Below are 5,398 nucleotides of genomic sequence, written 5' to 3'. Positions count from 1 at the left end.
AGATGGGGAAAAAGTGGAAACAGTGACAGATTTTCTTTTCTTGGGCTCCAAAATCACTGCAGATGGTGACTACAGCCATAAAAGTAAAAGATTCTTCCCCCTTCAAAGAAAAGCTATGACCAAGCTAGAGAGCATATTAAAAAGCAGAGATGTTACTTTGCCAACAAAGGCCTGTCTAGTCAAAGCTATGGTTTTTCCAGTAGTCATGTATGGATGTGAGAGCTGGACTGTAAAGAAAGCTGAGCACCATAGAGTTGATGGTTTTGAACTGTGGTGTTGGAGAAGACTCTTGAGAGTCCCTTGGACTGCAAGGAGATCAAATAAGTAAATCCTAAAGGAAATCAGTCCTGAATATTCATTGGAAGGACTAATGCTGAAGCTGAAGCTCCAATATTCTGGCCACCTGATACAAAGTACTGACTCATTGGAAAAGACCCTGATGCTGGGAAAGATTGAGGGCAAGAAGAGAAAGGGATGACAGAGGATGACATGGTTGGATGGCATCATGGACTCAATGGACATGAGTTTGAGCAAAACTCCCAGAGTTGGTGAAGGACAGGGAAGCCAGGCATCCTGCAGTTCATAGGGTTGCAAAGAATCAGACACAACTTAGTGACTGAACAACAACTGAGATGAGAAAGACTGAGGAAGGAGGTATTTTAAATATGTTAAGTCTGTGATTCCTATCCAAATGAAAATGTTAAGTAGGCAGTTGTATAAACATTTCTGCCATTCAAGGAAAGAGATTAGGTAAGATCACCAAGTAGTGTCAGTTCAGTTCAGTTGCTCAGTCATGTCTGACTCTTTGAAACCCCATGGACGCTAGGCTTCCCTGTCCATCACCAACTCTTGGAGCTTGCTCAAACTCATGTCCATGGAGTTGGTGATGCCATTCAACCATCCTATCCTCTGTTGTCCCCTTCTCCTCCTGCCTTCAGTCTTTTCCAATATCAGGGTCTTTTCCAATGAGTCAATTCTTATTATCAGGTGGCCCAAGTATTGGAGTATCAGCTTCAGCAGCAGTCCTTTCAATGAATATTCAGGACTGATTTCCTTTAGGATTCACTCGTTTGATCTCCTTTCAGTCCAAGGGACTCTCAAGAGTCTTCTCCAACACCACAGTTAAAAGCATCAATTCTTTGGCGCTTAGCTTTCTTCACAGTCCAATTCTCACATCCATATACGACTATTGGAAAAACCATAACTTTGACTAGATGGACCTTTGTCGGCAAAGTAATGTTTCTGATTTTGAATATGCTGTTTTGGTTGGTTATAGCTTTTCTTTGAAGGAGCAAGAATCTTTTAATTTCTTTTAATTAAAATTCTTAAAATTAAATTAAGAATTAAAGAATTACTTCTTAAAATTAATTTAAGAATTAAAATTCTTAAAATTTTAATCTTTTAATTTTCACTGTAGATGGTGACCACAGATGGGGCTGTGGTCACCATCTACAGTGATTTTGGAGCCCCCCAAAATTAAGTCTCTCACTGTTTCTGCTGTTTCTCCATCTAACTGCCATTAAGTGATGGGACTGGATGCCATGATCTTAGCTATTTGAATGTTGAATTTTAAGCCAGCCTTTTCACTCTACTCTTTCACTTTCATCAATAGGCTCTTTAGTTCTTCTTCATTTTCTGCTATAAGGGTGGTGTCATCTGCATTTCTGAGGTTATTGATATTTCTTCTGGCAATCTTGATTCCAGCTTGTGCTTCATCCAGTCCAGCATTTCACATGACGTACTCTGCATAGAAGTTAAATAAGTAGGGTGACAATATACAACCTTGACATACTCCTTTCCTAATTTGGAACCAGTCTGTTGTTCCATGTCTGGTCTCAATGTTGCTTCTTGACCTGCAAACAGATTTTTCAGGAGGCAGGTAAGGTGGTCTGATATTCCCATCTCTTTCAGAACTTTCCACAATTTCTTGTGATCCACACAATCAAAGGCTTTGGCATAGTTAATAAAGCCGGAGTAGATGTTTTTCTGGAACTCTCTTGCTCTTTTGATGATCCAACAGATGTTGGCAATTTGATCTCTGGTTCCTCTGCCTCTTCTAAATCCAACTTGAACATCTGGAAGTTCACAGTGCACATACTGTTGAAGCCTGGCTTGGAGAATTTTCAGCATTACTTTGCTAGCCTGTGAGATAAGTGCAATTGTGTGGTAGTTTGAACATTCTATGGCATTGCCTTTCTTTGGGATTGGAATGAAAACTAACCTTTTCCAGTGGTGTGGCCACTGCTGAGTTTTCCAAATTTGCTGGCATATTGAGTGCAAAACTTTAGCAGCAGCGTCGTTTAGGATTTTAGTGCTTCTCCTTTGCCTTTGGACATGGGGTATCATTTTTTGATAGGATCCAGCATTCTCCTGTTGATGGTTGTTCAGCAGTGAGTTGCAATTTTGGTGTTCTCACAGGAAAAGATGAGTGTGTGTCGTTCTACTCTGCCGTCTTGCTCCCAGCACACCCCAGATGGTGTAGATTTAGATAAAGTTGAGAACACTCCAAGGACTGAGCTTTGGTGCATTTCCTGGAAAGAGGGAAGAAAAGGAAGAGGCAACAAAGGAAGCTCAGAAGGAACAGCCACTAGGGTGGGAAAGTCCATACTTGGTGATATCCTAGGAGCTAAGGATGAGACAAAGACCTAGATCTCATCTTGTGGATTTATCCAGATGCAGGTCATTGACAACCTAGACTAGAGTGGTGTTGATGGTATAGTGGAGGAAGAAGTCAGCATGGAGTAGGTTCCAAAAAAAATGGGAAAAGAAGAATCGGAGAATGTAACTAAAAAACTCGATCACAGAGTTTTGTTGAAAAGAGAAGCAGAAAAATGATGCAATTACTGGGACCATGTTTCCTTTTTAAGATGGGAGAAACCTCAGCATGCTTATACATTTCTGGGTATGATCTAGTAATGAAAGTGTTACAACCTTAGTCCTGTCTGACTCTTTGCAATACTGTGGACTGTAGCCTGCCAGTCTCCTCTGCCAGTCCATGGGATTCTCCAGGCAAAAATATTGGAGTGGGTTGGCGTGCCCTTCTCCAGGGGGATCTTCCTGATTGAACCCAGGTCTCTGACACTGCAGGCAGATTTTTTACTGTTTGAGCCATGAGGGAAGCCCTCTAGTAATGAAAGGCAACTGATAATGTGGGGCAGGACAACTGCTGGGTCTATGCCTTTGAATAGGTGAGAAGGGCTGGGCCTATGCACACCGGAGGGGACAGACCTTATGCGGAACGCTTAGGTGCAGGAAGGTGGAAGTGGTGGTAGGTGCTTCTGCAAAGTATCTTGTATTAATCCTATTTTCTCAGTTGAATAAGAAGCAAGGTTACTTCTGAAAGTAAGAATTGAAGAATGAGAAACTGATGAGTTAAAGAGATACATGATACGAAATAGACTTTTGGGAGAATGCGAAAGTAAATGGGTTAAGGAAGTGCAGTGTGGTTGCCAGCACCACCCATACCCAGGAGCGCTGCAGGTATGCACCAGTGATCACATGGCTGCTCTCTCATCCTCCAAACATAGGAAAGTCAGATGCTGGGGGTTTGGGGCCTACCATACAGGTACCACCAGTTGCCTGCCCAAATCATACCTCACCGTCTTCCTTGTAAACAGATGTCTAATTTTGTATATTTGACAATGTGCTCATATTGTCATGTATACAAAAGCGGCTGACTCAAGACTGGTCTCAAGCTGGGTAATCTATTTCCATTTTTTCATATACTTGCTTTTTCTACTTGAGATGAAAGTGGCCGTATGGCTCTGTTTTTTTATCCACAAGAATTAAAAAAGCTTGCTGGAGACTTCTGAGAAAGTTGCTTCCTTCTCTGATGAAAGCAAATCTTCTTTACTTTCACTTCCTGCTTCTTGAGAACAAAAATTATTAGACTGTGGCTGTCACTTTGTGACACTGAGGCTGCATGAGAATGTAAAGCCAATTTATTGGCAGAACAGAAGGGAAGCAAAGAGCAAGCATTGGTTGAGTTACCAGAGCAGACTTGAATTCACTTCCTAACAGTCTTATTATTGAATCTAATAAATGTCTTATAATGTTAAAGTCATAGAATACTTGGGTATTCTGTTATTTGCAGCCATATTCATTTTAACTAGCATTCCTAGACTTGAACATAATAACCAGCATTTAAAAATTTTACATGATATGCAAAGTGTGTGGCTATAGAGAGGGGATATTCAGTTCCTCTTTTCTTTCAAAATAAGGTATGTAAATTTAATATTACTGAGATTCCACTTTTGGATACTTATGAAAAAAAAAAAAAGAAAAAAGAAAAGCAGGATCTTAAACACATATTTGTACACCCATGTTCATAGGATTCTTCATAAATAGCCAAAGAGTAGAAGTAACTGAAATGCCATTGATAGTTGAATAAATAAGTAAAATATAAAATATACATTCAATGGAATATTATTCATTCTTAGAAAAAAAAATGTTACAACATGGATGAAACTTGAGAACATTATGGAAAATTAAATAAGAAAGTTGCCACAAAAAGAGAAATACTATATAATTTCATTTATATGAGGTTTGTTGTCAGTTAGTTACAAGTCAAGTCCAACTCTTTTGCGAATCCATGATCTATAGCCTTCCAGGCTCCTTTGTCCATGATTTTCCAGGCAAGAAAACTGAAATGTGTTGTCATTTCCTTCTCTAGGGGATCTTCCCGACTCAGGAATCAAACCTGTGTCTCCCGCTAGGCAGGAGGATTCTTTACTACTGAGTTACCTAGGAAGCGCATATGAGGTATGTAGAGTATTAAATCCACAAGAAGAGAAAGTAGAATGGTGGTTGCTATGGATTGGGGGAGGGAGGAGTAAGGAACTGCTGTTTAATGGGGACAGAGTTTCAGAAGATGAAAAAGTTCTGGAGATTGGTTGCACAAAAATGTTAATATACTGAATACTGCTGAACTGTATACTTAAAAAATGGTTAAGATGGTAAATTTTATGTCAAGTGTATTTTAACCACAATGAAAAATAAGTACTAAGAAATAAAATAAGAACACTCCATAAATAAAACCATAAAGCTTATGAAGAAATATAGTATCCCTGAAAATCAAACATACTCTAATGAGATTTTTTTAATAATAAGTTTTCAGCAGAAGTTTTTTAAAAGTCATTCAATTGTGTGAAGTAATTGAAGTAATTCAGTTCAGTTCAGTCGCTCAGTCATGTCCGACTCTTCGCAACCCCATGAACCACAGCACACCAGGCCTCCCTGTCCATCGCCAACTCTCGGAGTCCACCCAAACCTATGTCCATTGAGTTGGTGATGCCATCCAGCTATCTCATCCTCTGTCATCCCCTTTTCCTCCTGCCCTCAATCTTTCCCAGCATCAGGGTCTTTTCAAATGAGTCAGCTCTTCGCATCAGGTGGCCTA

Source organism: Bison bison, unplaced genomic scaffold (assembly GCF_000754665.1).
Source record: "Bison bison bison isolate TAMUID 2011002044 unplaced genomic scaffold, Bison_UMD1.0 scf7180017864198, whole genome shotgun sequence".
Classification (NCBI taxonomy): domain Eukaryota; kingdom Metazoa; phylum Chordata; class Mammalia; order Artiodactyla; family Bovidae; genus Bison; species Bison bison.
The sequence above is the reverse complement of the archived record's forward strand: the minus strand, read 5'-3'. Positions refer to the sequence as shown.